General features: G+C 45.1%; 1 pseudogene; it reads left to right on the top strand.

Moving 5' to 3' along the window:
- The first annotated feature begins 5,508 nt into the window (after nucleotides 1-5,508).
- Nucleotides 5,509-18,535, top strand: LOC127664128 (serine/arginine repetitive matrix protein 4-like; annotated as a pseudogene).
- The last annotated feature ends 233 nt before the right edge of the window (nucleotides 18,536-18,768 follow it).

Raw genomic sequence — 18,768 nt, 5'->3', positions numbered from 1 at the left:
GCTGGGCAAAAGTTTTGCCCTTAAGAGTAGTTTGGATACTCCGTGAATGTCCTATTGTTGAGCACATCTCTTGAAAAATAAGATTTTTGTAAATCATACCTAAAAGCAAGTTTGATATTACATTTTTAATTTAGGCCTAAACACTAATGTTTTCTTTTTGATTCATCTCATGGCCATTATATTTTCATAAATTGATTTCTAAACTACTTAGACACAAAAACATGCTTACACACAAAATCATGCATACACCCACACAAACATACATTTAAGTGAAAAACATTGATGCAAAGAAAATTTGTATGATTTCTGGATTTTTTTTCAAATTAAAAAAATTTAAATGGCAGAGTGGGGGCCTTTGGTGTAGGACCTTGGCTGGACGCAAGCAGGCAGGAAGCTTTTCACACACAACTGCACTGTCTGTCCATCAGCTGATGTCCTGGTTATGCTCATTATGCTCATCTTAGGGAAACTCATTAGTCTGCACGTGTGTGTGTGTGTGTGTGTGTGTGTGTGTGTCTGTGTGTGTGTTACATATGTGTTACATTTCAATTCTCAAAGATTACTACCCTAACACATCCATTTTAAAAACAGTGACAATTAGAATAAATCTTCCCTAGAACTATGTGTAAGAAATGAAAAGGGGAAAAAGGGGATGAAATAAAAGAAAACACTTTATCACAATCAAAATCATTCGAATTATTGCCACAAAATACTACTTCATGCAGTATCTTCAGAGGTTAAAAACTGTTGAGAAGCAAGTAAACACATTCATTTCCTAGCGTGCACATGAGTGTGAAAGACAGTAAGAGGGTGGAACAAAGAATAATTATGTGGGAACAAACCTCAATAGGACAGTCAGAGAATGTGAGCATATTTAAGTGACTTAAATAAGAAAGAACAACATACCTCAAGTTGAGATGGATCAACTCCACAGCATGGGACTTTAAAATGTGCTTGCCAGTCCTCCTGGTCACCAAGCCTGCCTTCCGATTTGTAACTGAGGCAATTTGGAGGCGGGGAGGGCACAAAATGTGCCTGTTGAGAGATTAGAAGAGGAAATTTTATATAGTCTGCAGGCAGTATTTTACAGAAATCCTGGTTGCATCAAGATACTTTATCTTAAAAACTACAGATATAATATACTCCTCTGACCACTCAAACACTTGTAAAAAGAGTTAATTACTAAGGTGTATAACAACCAACAGTTAAATATATGAAGCATAAGAAAACAACAATGAGGAATAACAGAATAGCTAGCTCACTGAGGGGTGACAGGACAGGGGAGCCACTCAGGGCTTCTTGAGTGCAAGCCTGTGTGCTAAGAAGCCAAACCAGCATTGCACTTAAGATTCTTTCTTTAAGGAGGAACTGGACAGTCATGTGGGTATCTGACACCGGGGCTGCCAAACACAAGTTCTACCACTGAGCCACACTCCAGTCAATACCCCAACTTACTCCATTTTCTTCTACTAATCATCAAGAAAATCATTATAAACCTTTTTACTCACTGTTGAAGAACTATTTATCAAGCTTCACATACCAAGTACAAGAAGCTGTGGGGAACACCAAAATAAGACATGATCCCTGCTCACAGGTTTATAATCTGCTACAGAATAAAAGCCATGCGCGAAAACGACCTTACATAAATAGAGATAGTTTTAAGGCAAGCACAGTAGATCCTTATGATTTAGGGAAGGATGCCTTCCCACTGATATGTGAAAGAAGCATCTAAGCAAAGGCTGCCTTTGTTCTAGGCCCTGAGAGACCACCATTATTCCTCTAGAGAAGTGATCTAGTTTCACTAGGGCGCAGGGAGGATGATGGAAAAAGCAGTAATAAATGGGAAGATGCGTGGGTAATGCAACTATGGGTAAGAGTCCCACAGTCCACTCAGTTGCTATTCTGTTATCCACCAAGCGATCAGCAAACTCTACAAAAAGACAACCTCAACACAGGGTAGATATTAATATTTTTAAAGAAAGTACATCTATGACAACACATTAAAATGTAACTAAAAGGAAGCTAAGAGATCAATCAGGGAACTATTATAATAAACAGGTAAAATAAGCAGATAAGGCTGATGAAAAAAAAAAAGCAAAACACAAAAGACACCGTAGGAATGAAATTAAAGCCCTAGGAATGACAGACAGGACATGTGCAAGGACATGGGACAGATAGCTCACTGGTTAAGAGCACGCTGCTCTTGTGGAGAGCCCACGTTAATTCATGTTGGGTGGCTTACAACTGCCTGTAATCTTGTTAATTCCAACTCCAGGGGATCCAATGTCTTCTTCCAGCCTCTGTAGGCACTTGCATGCATGTGCACACACAAGCCGCCCTCCCAAGATGCAGATACATACACACGATTAAACATGTGGATCACAAGAGCCAGTGTGACACTAGGGATCTGGCTGGCAGCACCTTCTAGAGAAAGGAGAATACAGTTGCGCTCAGTCTGAGGAGCAAAGGAATGTGTAATTTGGGCAGGAACAGTAAAATAACCTTTGGATGAATGGAAGAAAACAAAGTAGAAGAAATGGGGCTTGAAAAGCTAGCAGGGTTTAAAGAAGTGTCCCTAGGAACAGACAGCTTGTTTTCCACTATGGGAGGTTTAAAAAGAAAAATCTAGAGTGAGCAAAGGGCACCAAGACAGGTGAGAGAAGGATATTGAAGATCTAAGCCAGAGGGAAAATGATATAAAGGGTCCTAGGAGAGAATGTGGTAAGAACACAAATGAAAAGGTTCTCTGAAGAGAGGGGAAAAAATCCCTCAGACACAAAGGAATGATATAGAAATTTTTCCCTGGTAAGAAATGCAGGCATTAAGACCAGGTAGTGATGGAATACCCCCTTAACCCCAGCACTCGGGAGGCAGAGGCAAGTAGATCTCTGAATTTGAAGCTAGCCTGGTCTACAGAGTGAGTTCTAGACAGCTACGGCTACCAGAGAAACCCTATCTCAACCCAACAAAAACAAAGAAATTCACGAATTGGTGTGTGTGTGTGTGTGTGTGTGTGTGTAAATAGGACCTACTTAGTCTACTCAGTTGCTTGCATATACATGCTTTGAGGACCAGACACTTGGCACTGAATAACCAATTAGAGGGCATCTTCCATAGGGAAGACAACCTCTCTCAGCATCCCTTAGTTGCCTGTAGTTCTTGTCTGAGGTTGGGGTCCCACGGGATTTCCCTCTTCCACTTTTCCCCCCTCATTGTCCTTGTTCAGGCCCTGCCATATTGTAACAATTAAAGAAGATGAGGCCAGAAACTTGAGAAGGAGCAAGGGTGGGGCCATGGAAGTTGTTAGAGGAAGGAAAGGGAATGGAGAGAAATGATGTAATTATATTTTACTTAAAACAATAATAAATACACTTAATGTTTTTAAAAAGAAACACAGATATTACGACTCCAGTTAAGAGCACAAACTAGAGAACAACTGGAGAAGAGAAAAGGAACAGTCTACTTAAAAAGGCGATGAAGGTCAGAATCCATGAGCGGTGACCAGAAGACAGGTCAACTGCAGAGAGGGCTGCCCCTGAAAGTACTTAGGAAGTCTCCTCCCAGTCAAGACAATGTTGGCTTTAAGACACGCACTGGGCTTAGTAGTTAAGAACATGCACAATTTTTTTTTTTTTTGCATGGGATCCAAGTTCAGTTCCCAGTACCTACATGAGATGGCTCACACCTGCTGTAACTATAGCTCCAGGGGATTTGATAATCAGGTGCATGCATACATACATACATACATATGTACATAGGTACATTCGTTTTCTCTCTCTCTCTCTAAGATTTATTTATCTTTTAAAATTTAAAGAATGTTTTTTTAAAGGCAGTATAGTTAGAAGTTGGAAATACTGACACTGAAATCTGAAATACTGAAAACCAATAAAGGGTTCTGAATGTAGAGAGTAATGCCTATATGCTCCAGAACATATAGCCCAGGAAAGAAACAGAACTTTGGGAACTATAGTGATCACATATATTCCCACACTGAGGAGTTCATGTAAAAGAATTAAAATGCCAAGAATACATTTTAGACCAAATTATTTGATCTTTATTTATTCATAAACCCAATTCTAAATATATACAGAGCGTTTTAAAAAAAAATGGCTGCAAGTTTACTCCTGGCTAACGAAATTCCCCAAAGCAAATAAAAACTGGAAATATTTTGAACTATATCACATATATGATTTGAATGAAGGAGAGAGGGGATGTCTAAGAATATTGCTTCATTAACAGACATGAGACAAAGCTGAGGAGGTAAGCCCCCACCCCCCCCGACCCCTTACTGCCGACTCCTACCTCCAGGCCCATGTGATCCAAAGTCACATCAACTCTCTACCCAATTAGTGAGGATTGCATTAGGAGAACTCAGCACTTTTAGTCCAGAATCCCTCTAGAGACCAGGGAAATGATGAGTTCCATCACATGGCCAGTATCAACAGCCACTGAACAAATACCTCAGGGACATGGAAAAAGACATTTATCTGCTGTGCTGGCAGCCACTACAACCAGCCTTCCTAACAGAGTCCTTTCTGTAAGGACCACTGTCTAAGTGACCTGTCATATAGCTTTATAAAGTAGCATTAATACTGTGGGCCAAAATGAGATTGATCTTTGAGCTTCGTGGTCTCCTGTTGTCAACAGTGCATTATAAAACCAATACTAAATACTTTATAAACAGGTCTCCCTACAGTGTATTAGAGAAACAGTGCATATTTCATGCTCCATAGTTAGGTAGCCACATATTCATCAAGGCTAATAAATTATTTATTAGATACCCAGAAGTGCAATAAGAGTCAATAAACTAACTTCTGAATATTTGTATGCAACGATTTCAGTGGAAATTGTAACCTGGATGAGAAAACATTCTCACTAACAATGGCAGATGGAAGACCCTCTCTCAAGTATACCATTAGAAGGGAGCACATACGTTGAGAGAGAGAGAGAGAGAGAGAGAGAGAGAGAGAGAGAGAGAGAGAGAGAGAGAAGAAATTCCTGTCTAGAAGATAATTTTTGTTACTGAACTTTAAGCGATAGCCAACACCATACACATTTCTTTTGTTCGTATATACAGGCCTCTGATTCCCCCATCCTCAGGGAAATAATAATTGGTAGAAACATGTCTATCATACCTCAACTCAGATGACAGCTCCTACTAATGCTTTGCAGTTGTGATCTCAAAGAAACTATGCAATGCCTTGAGAGTGTATACAACAAGGTCTGTGATATACATGCAGTAAGGAATGCAGAAGTTATTAACCAAAGATTTAAAGGATCTTTAATTTATTTTTTTGGGTTGGTTTATGAAGTAGGTGAAGGAGATCTGTAAAGAATGCTGTAATTCATGTCAACCAAAGGAATGGGACTGTTCGACAAGTGGGAGGGGCCTGTGTACCCTGGCGTTCTTGCCCAATGAAAGCACTCATCTCTGCTTCCTGGTGATGAAAAGCATTAGTCTATGTAATGCTGTCAGGTCAAACACAAAAGCCATATGTGCATTACGTTATGGTCAGGGAGAGAGACTCTACAAACATCCCTGTGGGCTCGGGTTGTGGGGCTGAGCATGCGCAGAAGGTAAGGTCCCTTCTCCATCCATGCACCAGCCTAGAGAGACTTACTTACGTGCTCAACATCTTACCTCACAGAGAACCATAGCACATCAGGAAAATAAAACACTTCTAGATTGTAGTTGATAGCATGAGAAAGTTCCTGAAAGAGGGAAAAAATGGTCTAGATGCGCCCAGGGAGCAAGCCAAAAGATACCAGACAGCACTGAACTCCCAGGTACCGCAGTTGAACTCTGCCAGCCTGGTTCCCTCCAAGATTGACTTCCTTTCTGATATGCTAGTAACCCCACCATTCACTTCAGGTTAAAAAAAATGCCTTGATCCTTTCCCTGAATCAAACCCCAGCCAGAAAGCTCAGATCCGGCTCCCCGTCATGGTGGTTTTCCATTCCCGGTAGAGGTGATAGAGGTCGTGGAACCATTGGACATCAGAGGTGGGAAAGAAGTGACATCTGATCTACCAGGAGCTGAATGGGAACAGAGCCTGTATATTCTATTAAAAAGAGGTCTCGCTTCAGAAAATTCTACCTGGCCACCTGATTTTGAGGTCTCACCTTCAAGGCAAAACTAGCCAGGTGAATATGATGTGTTTAAGGCAGGGCTGCACTGTACCTATAGGATTTACTAAGGCTAGACTATTACCTTGCTCATCCGCAAAGCCTTCTGGGAGGAACAGTAAAGAAAGTCCTACCTCCTAGCCCCAGGACCTAGTATTTCAAACTGTTGGGGTTCTCGCTTTGATTATCAGTTCCAGGTATGCACATCTCCCCTGAAGGCAGAAATGGTTTCTTAGGAAAGCTCAGGTGGCCCTTCTCTAGCAGGTCTTCGAAATAAGGGATAAAGTTGGGGGAAAGTAAATTTCTATTTTTAAAATAGGAAAATACTACATAAGGCCCTGGGCCAGACAATAGGACATCTATACTAGTCAAGATGTCTAAATGCTCATAAATAAAGTAACAATGCCCTAATAAGTATGTTAGCAAATATGTCTTCAAGGTGATACGAAAGTCACCTTTGGATGCAGAGTCTCAGGGTCTCTCTGCACTAGAATGGCAGTGAGAGAGAATCTGATCCCAAGGTCACAGGCTTCCCATCTTGTCACTATCTAACCGCGTGACTGGCCCCAGAAGGGCACTTGGACACCTTAGCATTATCATGCAGATTCTGGCCCCAGATTGATCCACCTGAGGCACAGTAACTTCTGGGAAGACAGAACTGTGGAGGAGACATAACCTCAGAAGGAGGCTCGGGAGCCATTTAAACAGAGAATTCTGGAATCCCAGGAGCCCGAGAGAGGTTTCCAGGGAGTGCCCACACATTTCTCTCCTCATAGAGATATATTACTAGCAAAGTCAAGTCCAAGGATACATCTTGCCCATAGCAACTAAACGGCCAGGAGCCAAAAGCAAACCCACCGTGTCCTCTCAGCCACAGCCTAGCCTGAATGTTGAAGAAAAACATATTCTCGGCATAGAATTCCCTTCCCAAGGGCTCACTGCTCACAGCCTCCTAAAGCCTCGGTCTTCCTAGGCCAGGCCCCAAGCAGGACTCTGAGGCCTCTCTTCGGAGCGAGCGACCCCTAAATCCCCCATCACGATTGAGTTCCCTTCCGGTGTCCTCTAGAAATAACGGGCAGGTCTCTATAGTAGCTTCCGGAACCCAAGCAGCGAAGGTTTCCCCATCTAACCTGGGCAGGAAGGGAGTGGCGAGGTATAGCTATCCACTCCCTCAAAGCACTGAGTGCCCCAAAGCTGGAGGTGAGGGTGAAGGTTGACGTTGTGCAGGAAGGTGTGTGTTTTTTCTTGTCATTTACGACTCTGAGGATGGACTCACATTGCCCGCTCTTTCCTTTCTCTTACACCTCTCCTACTAAAGGAGGAGTCCTTGCTTGGTGAGTGGATGTAATCCGCGAAGACACGAGAGACTTCATTAGAAGCCACTGAGGGTGCTTAGCTGCCTCCTACGAGGGAGAAGGACGCGCACAAATGCCTGTAGAGACTTTTCTTTTTTTTAATGGTTATTATTGTTATTATTTTTGGTTTGTTTGGTTTTTTGTCAGACCATAAGGACTTTACATTTATTTTGCCCCTCCCTCTTGACTCCTTTAGTTGGAAACTGCCGAACTGTCAGCTTGTGACCGTGATTTTTTTTTTAAAGAAAGAACGAGGGAAAGAAAGAGAAAGAAAGAAGAAAGAAAGAAAGAAAGAAAGAAAGAAAGAAAGAAAGAAAGAAAGAAAGAAAGAAAGAAAGAAAGAGACCTCCTCTTTATTTCTTTGACCCATGTGACATTTCTTCAGGATTTTATTCAGCCAACTTTTAAGAGACAGAGAGAGAGAGAGAGAGAGAGAGAGAGAGAGAGAGAGAGAGAGAGAGAGTTAGCTGAGGGTTCTGGTTAAAATATAAACCTTGGCCTTTTGCATTTTTTAATTTCCAAGCTATAATTTTTGAGGCCTGTAGCCCCTTCTTTTTCTTCCCCGTTCCCCTTTCTTTATTGTTTGAGGTTAAGGGTGTCTACAGCCCTCCCCTTTCTATTAATTTGTCTCTTTTGTTTGAGTTTAATGAAGACTACATTTTTGTATAATTTCCTTTTTTTCTTTCATTTACTCTGAATCGCATGCCGTTTCCCTGCATGACTCCTAAATCTTCCAGTTCTTCTAGCAGGGGGTTTAAAAAAAAATCAAAACAAAACAAAAAGATCTAGAGATCTCCTATTTCTGTGGAATTCTTTCAGGAATTTTGCTTTTGTTTTTTGGCGTCTCTCCTCTCCCCTCTCTCTTTGCTTTCGATACAGTGACTCATGACTCATGATGGTTAACATTCTAGGTTACTGACACACAGCCCGGGAGCTCAGGAGTGTCCGACGGGTCTTTTTGCTTTCAGATCTCTGGGTCGGGGTCCACGGCTGACTTCTTTAGCAAATCGGCCAGCCCGCTCGCCGCCTCCCGAGGGCGCTCATAGGAGTACGACTCGGGCAAGGACATGTCCTCGCCGCCCTCCATGAAAACCAGCTCGGCTCTCGGGCCAGGAGAAAGGGAGTCCCGGTGGGGATCTGAGCAAGAGTCGGGACCCCCAACAGTGGCAACACCTCCGATTCAGGGAACTCCTTCACCACCTCCTCCCCACAGAACAAGGAGGCTCTCCTACCTGCAGGAGCAGTGAGTCAAGGTCAGTGTATTTGGGGTGGGCGGGTCTTAGCGGCAACATTTCGCTGTCTTAGTATGGTGCCCTTTTCTTTCCTTTATTTGCAGGAGACAGGACATTCTATTCATGTATGTGATATGTATATAGCACAAACGTGCACCTGTATACACACACACACACACACACTCACACAGGCGTGCCACTCCAGTTATGTGAAATTTGAGACACTGTCAGTTAAAAACATACCATAATACTGACCAGAATAAATTAAAAACATATTCACACCAAAAAGCCCTTGCATATATATATATGATTATAATAGTTATATTCATATTTCTAAAAGTTAGAGGCAACCAAGTCCTTTGTGAATAAGCTGTGGTATATCCAGGCTCTAGAATTTGTTTTAATTCTTTTTTAATAATTGATTTATTTTTATTTTATATGCATCAGTGTTTTTTGCCTACATGTATCTGGGAGAGGGTATCAGATCCCCTGGAACTGGAGTCACAGACAGTTGTGAACTGTTCTGTGAGTGCTGAGAATTGAACTCCAGTCCTCCAGAAGAGCAGTCAGTGCCCTCAACTACTAAACCATCTCTCCAACCCCTCGGACTCTGGAATATTATTTGGCTCTAAAAAAAAAAGAAGAAGAAGAACATGTTAACATTGTATACAAAAGAAACATTTAAACATGGGTGCACGTGCATGCACACACGCACATATGCACGCACACACGCACACAGGCATGCAACTCCAGTTATGTGAAATTGTGGAAAATATTGAATTTTCATATGAAATATTGTTGTGCATGGTTGGGGGGTGGGAGATGACTGTTAGAACATGACATTTTTAGGGCCATGAAACTATAACACATGACATAGTCATGATGAGTTACCGTTCAGGGATTCACCCTAAGTCATAGGATGTATAACTCCAAGGGCCAGGGTGGGCTTTGGATGCTGATGTAAGATGCTGGCTCCTCAGTCCTAACACGTGGACCCCTTTGGGGAGGGATGTTGGGTACAGGGGATGAGCCCCTGGAAGCAAGGCTGAATTTTAACATGCTCCAACATAGTTTATTCACGACAACACACCTCCTGCCACTGTGAAGTTCGGGCCTTTTTGTTGGGTGCTGTGCTTGCTGCCTGTGTTTTTCCTTCAGAAAAAGCAGCTTCGTGTTTGTTCAGAAGCCAACGGCAGGGCCATCCCTTCTTCACCAACTGCTCTGTCACCCAAGCAATCACAGCAAATGGCACCTGGGGCAATAGTTCGATGATTAAAATGCTCGCCAAGCAAGCAGATGTAAATGCCAGGTGGGCTCGAAGGCCTGTCTTGTATCCTCAGGGGGCAGAGCCCAGGGTTCCCTGGGGCAAGCAGCCTAGTGAGCAGAGTCCTGTCAGCCAGCTCTGGAGTTAACCGAGAGACCCTGCCTCAGAGAAGAGGGGAGTATGGAGAATGATCCCTGGCATCAGTTAGCATACACGTGTGTGCACGCGCGCACACACATACATATCCATGCACACGTGTGCACCTATTACACACGTGTGCACATGTTGCACACATGCCCAGGCACATGAAGAGAGTCTGGAAAAAATAAGTGAATCATAGCGTTAAGGACTCCATGTGCTCTCACAGGAGTAATTGTGTAGTCCGCACCATCCGTTCAGTTGCCAATGCCTCAACTTCTTACCAGGCACACCCTTACGGCAGCACTGGGCTTGGTAAAAATGGCAGGCCCCTGTCCCAGGTTTATAATTTACTAGGCAGATACCCATGTGGGGAAAGTCTGCTAGGATACTCTACCCAGAGAAGCACTGGGGCTCTCCTTCAGCTGGGGCTCCAAGTCCACCTTTGTTCTAAGTGATTCAAGTCTTCTAAATGTTGGCCACATGCTACTCAAGCGGTAATAGCAATAACAATGATATTAGTATTGATTAATTTAAAAGCCATTGATTAGTCTGGGTTTCTATTCCTGTACAAACATCATGACCATGAAACAAGTAGGGGAGCAAAGGATTTATTCAACTTACACTTCCACATTGCTGTTCATCACCAAAGGAAGTCAGGACTAGAACTCAAGCAGGTCAGGCAACAGGAGCTGGTGCAGAGACCATGGAGGGATGTTCCTTACTGGCTTGCTTCCCCTGGCTTGCTCAGCTTAGTTTGTTACAGAACCCAAGACTACCAGCCCAGGGATGGCACCACCCACAAGGGGCCCTCCCCCCCTTGATCACTAATTGAGAAAATGCCTTACAGCTAGATCTCATGGAGGCGCTTCCCCAACTGAAGTTCCTTTCTATGTGATAACTCTAGCCTGTGTCAAGTTGGCACACAAAACCAGCCAGTACAGCCATTAACATTTATTGAGCTGGATAACATGCTAGACACTGTTAAAAATGCTTCCCATGAACAGCCTTCCTCAGGTCCTGTTAGTGTCTCCACAACTTTATGTCTATATCACTATTAAAACCTTTCTGTGAAGTGGTAGTGAAATTGAGGCACAGACCCGCAGACTTAAATTTAGTTAATAAGCAACAGTAGCGGCATTCAAATGCAGACCCCTCTCTTTAAAACTAGATTCCAAGTCCAAGAGATATATAGCCGTTACCTGCTTAATTTTGATATACATGGACAGCCCAATTAAATAATTTAGAAGCAGCCTTTCACGGCGGAATGTAAATGATGGTGAAATTATGGGTATTTATGCCCTGCCAGCTCTGGACAAAGGGCTCAATAAATATGGGCTAAGTGGAAGAGATATGAGCCGGAAACCAAGGGCAGCACAGACACAGAGGCAAAGGGATTGGAGTGGTGACGGGCGTGTGGCTGTGCCGCCAGACAGATCCAAGTTTGGAACCGTGAGTGACCTTGAGCAAGTCACCAGTCCTTCGGAGCCACCTCAGTAAATCAGCCATAAAAGGAGGGACAGCTCTGTAGCTCTTGGGAGGATTAAACAAAATGATGATTGTGACGAATCCAAGACATAGAGGATGACTTTAAGGTGGCACTTGACAAGCTGTGTGTGGAGGGTATCACAGAGGGGCACACGTCCTTCTCCAAAGAGCTCAATATCCAGAGCAAAAGGCACGTGGAATTATATGACTGACCAGAGGAGTCGTATAGAAATGGGACGAGGTCTAGGCAGGAGTAACCATGGCAACACAAAGGGCACCCTCAACCCAGACCGGCAGTAGAGAGAATGTCCTAAAAGGCTTTTCAGAGAAGACAGGGTCAGGTCAAACCAGAATCACGTGTAGAGGAATGGCTAGGTGACAAGGACAGTGACAACACTGTCCTAAGGTCTGGAGATAAAGGGCAGAAGAGGACATTTTGCTTAGGAGGGAACAGTCTGTTGGGTCAAGAGCCAAGACAAGAGGTGAACAGAGGTCGTCACGAATCTAGAAAGCTCTATCAATGCAATCTGAAGTTGACTCTTGTGCATCTTGAAATGAACATGCCCGAGTAAGGACCTTGGAAGGAGTCCAGTAAATCCCGAGACAAGAGAGACTGTAAGGCAAAGCCCCCTACCCCTTGTCTGATTATGAACAAGCCTCTATCTGTTTGGGGGGGCGGGGCTCTCAATCTCTCCATTTGCAAAACGGGCTACGTCAAAGTTGCCCAAACTTAAGCTAATCACGGGCCACTTTCTTGATTAAAAAAAAACAACTATATTCACACTGGTTCCTTTATTGTAATCACATCATGTCTTTTCTGTATTGAAATGTGTATCACTTTCTGAAACACAAAAGCTCCTAAATAGAAAGCACCTCTGATGATATGATTAACTCACTAACTCTGTCTTTAACTCTGGTCAGTTACAGTTCCCTTCTCGAGGCCCTGACCCCAAGGCCTGTTCCTTTATCTTGGGGAGATTACAAAGTGTTAGAGAGGTGCTAAAAACCCAGGAGCACCCAGCCAGGGCTTTCTCATTCATGCAAGCAGAAGGACTGGACAAGGGCAAGGGAGTGGGGGATCTCTCACCGCACATTTGATGTCACTTAATTAACACTGTGCCCAGGAAGGCTGCCTGGGATGCTCTGAATCAGCCCCAGGTCATGATATGTCTCCCTTACCTACTTGTGAGGGCTTCTCTACCTCTGCTCTTCTAAATTCAGACACCTGGCAGGCCATCAGTCACTGAAAGGAGGGAAGGTGGAAAGAGGAACAGAGGAAACTGTGGCCTGGGCAGATGTGGGGGAGGGAGCATTAGGTCGGAGTAAGGCAGAGTAAGCAGGGTGATGACAGCTGTGTTTCTTCCTGCAGAGGACTTCAGTCTCCATGTCTCCAGTGTGCAGAGGTGAAGTCTAGTTTGGTCCCATCCACAGCCCGGAGCTCCCCTATCAAAGAGTGCTCTCGTAGCTCCTCCTACAGCAGCACTCGATCCTCCAGTCCCTCATCCAGGTCCCCAAACCCCAGAGCCTCCCCTCCAGTTACACGCAGAGCGGGTCCACCTCCTCCGAAAAAAGGTGGGTGTGTCTTTGACATTTGATCCACTGTATCTTCTTCTTCAGCAGGGAGTTTTGGTAACTAGAGATGCCCAACCCTGACACACAGACACACACACACACACACACCATGGACTTGACTTTGAATAGCTGCTCCAGCCATTACTACTGACAGCCTTGGTTAAGCTAAGGTCTCTGAGATCCTGCTTCCTTCTGTGGCAATAAAAAGAATAAGAATGCTTGGCTCAGCCAGTGGCTCCTCCCAGGGGCAGAAGCCCTTAGAACACAAGGAACTTTCCTTGTTATTGTTTCCCTTGGCATGAGGAGGAGTTAAGCATCAATTAACTCGTGCTGTGTGAAAAAGTAACCAACACCATCCTTCAAATAAAATTGTGTTTACTTAGTTGCTGTAACTCTGTGGATTAGCGATTTGTGCTGGGCTCAGCAGGCTGGCTCAGTTGTCAGCCCCTCCCCTCGTGTGTTTTTGGACCAGATGGTGGGTTGGCTGGGGGGCTGGGGATTGAAAGTCATCCAGTGATTAGTTGTCTCTGCATTCTGTTGTCTCTTATCAACCAGCAAGTCTATCTGCTTGTACACATGGTAGTGACAAGGGAAGAGAGAGAGAGAGAGAGAGAGAGAGAGAGAGAGAGAGAGAACTACAGCTGGTTTTATATTCTCACCCCCCAATTTCAACAGTCATTGGTATTGCTTGGTTACCTTATATGGAATAACTATGTCATGGAACAGTCAGACACAAGATCTCAGGAACTGGAACACCCCATCAAATACAACCCCCATGCCTCCTTGGTCCCAACTTCCCTCTTCAAACAGAAACCCCCAGACAGCAAGCTGGCTGTTCCTCTTCGACAACTATATAATCACAATGCAGTTGCTTCCTTGGTTATTTCAAAACCAGCACTTGCATTTTTTTTTCTGTAAGATTCCTCAATGTGTGTGTGCAAACAGCAAACCTGCAGGACACTTTTACAGGAGGTGGGGGCACCACCATACTTGATAGGAATGAGTCGTTCCTTCCTCCGTAATATTCCCTAAGAGTGGGACGTCAGTTGTGAGAGAGGTAGAGCTTGGACCACAGAATGAGTAGCTGAGATGCATCATGAAGAATTGCTCTTTCTCTCCTGTCCGCAGGAGATACAGTCCTTATTCTCAATGGACCGACAGACGCCTGTAGCCAACTCCTGCATCAGTGCCAACCCCATAATGGCATTACCCATCTCCTTTTGTAACTAAGTACCTATCTTGCACTATGATGGGAATGTGTTCAATTCAAGGTTATCATAGCCAAATTAACCTGAGTTCTGCTCTCATTCAGTTGCCTGGAGACCTCAGTTCTTACCACGGTCTCAGTACCCTCTGCATCCAATTGTTTTCCTGAATGGGGGATGCTTATCCTCTCTTCTTAGGGCAAGCATGTCCCTGCATCTTTCTGACATGTAGGAGTAATTAGCATCTCTGCTCATTTTTGTGAACCATTACTAAGTAGCTATTGCTGGCACACAAATAATGCAGTGATGGTAGATCTGACCACAAGAAGGCTACTTAGTAACAGGCAAGTAGTCCACACACTGTGGATACTCTGCACAAGGAAACAATCTATTTCCTAACCATATACCTCAGAATGATCTGAAATGTAAAACTTGTGAATTACATGTTTCTAGAATTTTCCACTTCTTTATTTTTTTTCCAAACCATTCATGAAGCCACAGAAGAAGCAAGGCTGTGGACAAGAGAGGAGGGGCTAATGTAATTTGCCCAAGGCAAATCATTTTGCAGCCAGAAACTCTTGGAGTCATGTGTCGACTAGCTGTGTGACCCTGATCAAATTACATCACCTCTCCCTGCCTTTGTTTCTCTATCCATAATATGAAGTTAATAATAAGTGAGATGCATGCATGAGTTCATTAATAATAAGTGAGTTCAATGCCTGGCATGCACATAATAAAATGTATAACAGTCATAATATTTCCAATGTATTGGCTAATTAGATAGGTAGATAGATAGATAGATAGATAGAGACAGACAGACAGACAGACAGACAGAGAACTGATTTATTCTAATTTAGATTTACAACCAACTTTGTAGGGTTGATACTATTACTCCATTTTGCAGATGAGAAAACAGAAGCCTAGAGTAGTGGAATTACCTACCCAAGATTATACAGACAAAAAGTGGCCAGGACAATAAGGGTTCACTAAATAACAGGGTATTGTCCATATTATTATCAATCACTCAAAAAGGAGGAGATTTCATCCTCTGGTAAAGGGACAGGTTCCTTTATGAGACTTGCGCAAAGACAAAGAGCGCCACCTGGGGACCGGGTACACAGAGCCTTAGCCGCTGTCCCAGCCCTAACAGGCTGCAGGCTCCTCAGGGGCTCTTCTGTCTTCCCCAGGTCCTACTCCCGCTCCCCCAGCTATTCGTCCAAGTCTGGCAAGCGGAGCCCACCTGGCAGAAGCTCCAGGTCTAGTCGAAGTCCCAGCTACTTCCGATACAGCCCCAGCAGGTATCACCCCACCCCACCCCCAGGGCGGATCCCGCCCCTCCCCTTCCTGAGCCTTCTCCTTTGACCTTGCCTTTCTGTACCAATATCCCAAGCCCTGTCCAAGCCCTAACCCTGCAAAAGTAGGGACAGGAATTCTTGCAATCCTTTTTGTCCAATCAAGAGTGGCAACAAGGCCTCAATGTGCCCCTTATTCTACTATCCTTTCGCATCCGGGTGCTCGATTTCCTTGCTTGACTTGCTGCAATCTCTTGCCCCCTTGTTCACAGCCCCGACTCTTGCCCACCCCAGGGCCTTCTGATATGTTCCTCCTCACCCACTAATATTTGTGCCTCTGCTAAGGGGCACACGCACACGTGCTCATGTGCGCGTGTGCATCCACAGAGGCCACTACTCTGGCTCATGCCCAGCTCACCCCATACCTGCTTCCCATGGTGCTCACGGAAGCAGATTCTTCCCAGAGTGGGTCATCTTCCCTTTCCTGTCTTGTTTGGGGCCCCTGACAAAGCCTAGCCTCAGTGAACACAGCTAAGCATCTCACACAGTGTGTACCTGTAGAAAAGCCACTCCAGCCCTAGTTACCTAGCAACATCTCCTCCCCCTTCCCTCCCCGCGCCGGCTGTTGTACCCCTTCAGGGAAGGAGACCCAAAGTATGGTGAGAAGGAACCACAGCCCCGAGAACGGGCACGCAGGAGGCGACGGTCCTACTCGCCCATGAGGAAGCGCCGAAGAGACTCCCCAAGCCACCTGGAGGCCAGGAGGATAACCAGGTGAGACCCAAGAGCGGGCATTACCTGCTTCCAGACTTCTCCCCACTGTCACATACATATGGACGATGGCCTGACTAAGTCTTCTTTTGCCTCCCTGAAACTGGACTTAAGGACTCGCGGGGTCCAGAATGCCTCTTCCAACCCCTAAAATGATGATATCTGGTTCAAAGCCTTCCCTAGTATGGAATCTTATCAAGCTAGGCTAGCAGTGAGGCAGGGACCCGGATAGCATGTGGACCGAGCTTGTCCTGGAGACTGGAGGGAAGACAATGGGCCAAAATGAGGAATAGTACTTAGCTAGGGGGTGTTTGTTCCCACAGGGCAGGGCATTTGCCTGGTAGTACAACCTGACCTTGTCCTATACCCTAGAATACTCAGATGCCAGGTTAAAATTAAACTATTTGTGATCACACCTTTAACTAAGTTCAGAGAATGCACATAATATTCCTGAGATTTCCAAGGTTGCTTAAATGGTGCTGTGGCGAGTAAACTTTTGAGTTAAGACCTGGTTCTGGGGTGGGGTGGCTAGAGACTTTTCCTCTCCTTAGGCTGATTCTTGCCCACAAAACAAGATATCACTCCCAAGAGTGTCTTGTGGAGGAGATGAAAGGGAAGAGGTGACCTTGCTTTGTAAATTTAAACTTGGGACACACTGTGTTCTAACATTATTGACTCAGTGGTCGGAAGCGGTGGAAGTGTGACCTGTGACAGCTAAGGTCTCTGAGGAGAAGTGCAGTTGGCAGAGAGCGGGCAAAGGCTGTGAGAGAAATTGAATTTCTCAGGCTTTGAAAGCTGGATTGGCTGGATGTTGCCCCCTCCCCCCAGATAGGGATATCTTTCTAGACATCTCCACTCACCCCAGAGACCAGCAGGTATCATGGAAGCACACTGTATCCTTCCTGGAGAGGACCAGGAGGCAGGATAAAAACAGGGGGCCCAGAGTGACAGATGGAGTTGCCTGCTCAGCCTACAGTGCTCTCTTCCCAACATCTGGGCATCCATTGGCATCTTGGAGGCTGGTCACCAATGCCGCTGGCTAACTGATCAAGGATGTAGTTCATTTTCTTAAAAATCAGTGTGTTCTTTTTCACAGACCTCCTGCCCCTTATACACACACACACACACACACATACACACACACACACACACACACACACCATGCACTTGTTTTGAAAAAGAAACGATATACTACAGTAAGTGGAAAACCAGCCTCTCCTGCCTAGAAACAGAACCTACTAGGAATAGAAGGTTCTAGTAAAAGTAAAAATAGCAAAGCAAAAACTTCAATTAAAGTGGCAAGGCAGACACTGTTGTTAGCTGGGAACTCTGAGCCCCAAACCTGATTTGATTTGTTGATTTTTTTTTTTTCTTAAGTGACATTATCCCTTTTTCCAACTTCAGCAGGATTTTTTTTGGTTTTGTTTTGGTTGGGGGGGGGTTGTTTTGTTTTGTTTTGGTTTGTTTTGTTTTGTTTTGGTTTTTGGTTTTTCGAGACAGGGTTTCTCTGTGTAGCCCTGGCTGTCCTGGAACTCACTCTGTAGACAAGGCTAACCTTGAAATCAGAAATCCACTTGCCTCTGCCTCCCAAGTGCTGGGAATAAAGGCATGCCACCACTGCCCAGCAGGATACAGCAGGAAATAGCTAGGCCTTTACTAGTCTCAGAACTACAGGGGTGGGGTGATTGATGGCTTTTGCTTGTTTTGTTGGGGTTTTTCTGGTTTGCTTTTTCTCACTAAGAGACTGGGGGATAGAAGGGTATTGTTTCCCCTGAAACAGCACTGGGGCTCCCTGAGCCTCATTGAACCTCACACTTCCTATCTCTGATCTCTCTCCAGTGCCTGCAAACGCCCCATCCCCTACTACCGACCCAGCCCCTCCTCCTCCAGCAGCCTCAGCAGCGCCTCCTCCTGGTACAGCAGCAGCAGCAGCAGCAGCAGCAGCAGCAGCAGCAGCAGCCAGACCCTGAGCAGGACGCGGACCAGCCGCAGTTCCAGCTCCCGCAGTCTCAGCCTGGGCTCCAGGAGCCGCAGTCGGAACCGGAGCCTGAGCTACAGCTCGGCAGAAAGCTATGCCAGCACGAGGCGCTAAGGGAAGGCCCTCCATCAAGCCAGCTGTCCACCCGGAGAACCCCTCTGTGCTCTGCAGTCTCCTTTACTACCTGCCCTTCAGACCATCTGCCGGGAGACAGATACTAAATGCTCCTGGCTCCTGGCCTCCATGATTTCCTGGGATGGTGGCATGGGATACAGGGACTTCTATTCCTTTGCCAAGCTGCTAGGAGCCTCTCTACCAGCACCATCTTGAGGCTCACCGGGGAGGAT

Source organism: Apodemus sylvaticus, chromosome 13, assembly GCF_947179515.1.
Source record: "Apodemus sylvaticus chromosome 13, mApoSyl1.1, whole genome shotgun sequence".
Classification (NCBI taxonomy): Eukaryota; Metazoa; Chordata; class Mammalia; order Rodentia; family Muridae; genus Apodemus; species Apodemus sylvaticus.
This window is presented reverse-complemented; position numbering and strand designations above follow the sequence as displayed.